This window comes from Trypanosoma equiperdum (assembly GCF_001457755.1).
Source record: "Trypanosoma equiperdum strain OVI genome assembly, contig: ctg_1295, whole genome shotgun sequence".
Lineage (NCBI taxonomy): Eukaryota > Euglenozoa > Kinetoplastea > Trypanosomatida > Trypanosomatidae > Trypanosoma > Trypanosoma equiperdum.
The window spans coordinates 3217-3491 of NW_027123277.1; positions in this window are offsets into that span (position 1 = coordinate 3217).

The following is a 275-nucleotide window of genomic DNA, read 5'->3' on the forward strand; positions in this document are numbered from 1 at the left end:
ATATATGCCCGTGTGTGTATGTTTGTGCGTAAGCTCTTATTTTATTTTTAACTTTATTTGATTAGTCCACATGTCCTTCCGCATAGTTAATGTAATGACATCGGGAAAGGAAATAGAAAGGTCGGGAACTATACGTTTATCTGTGAGATTATTTTATTTTTTATTTTTGTTGTTGTTTGTAGTTTGTTGTTGTTTTCCTCTTCATTTACCCAATTCTTTATTCATCAAACGTATGGTGAGAGATGGGAAAAGAGAGGGAAGGAGAGAAAAAAAAA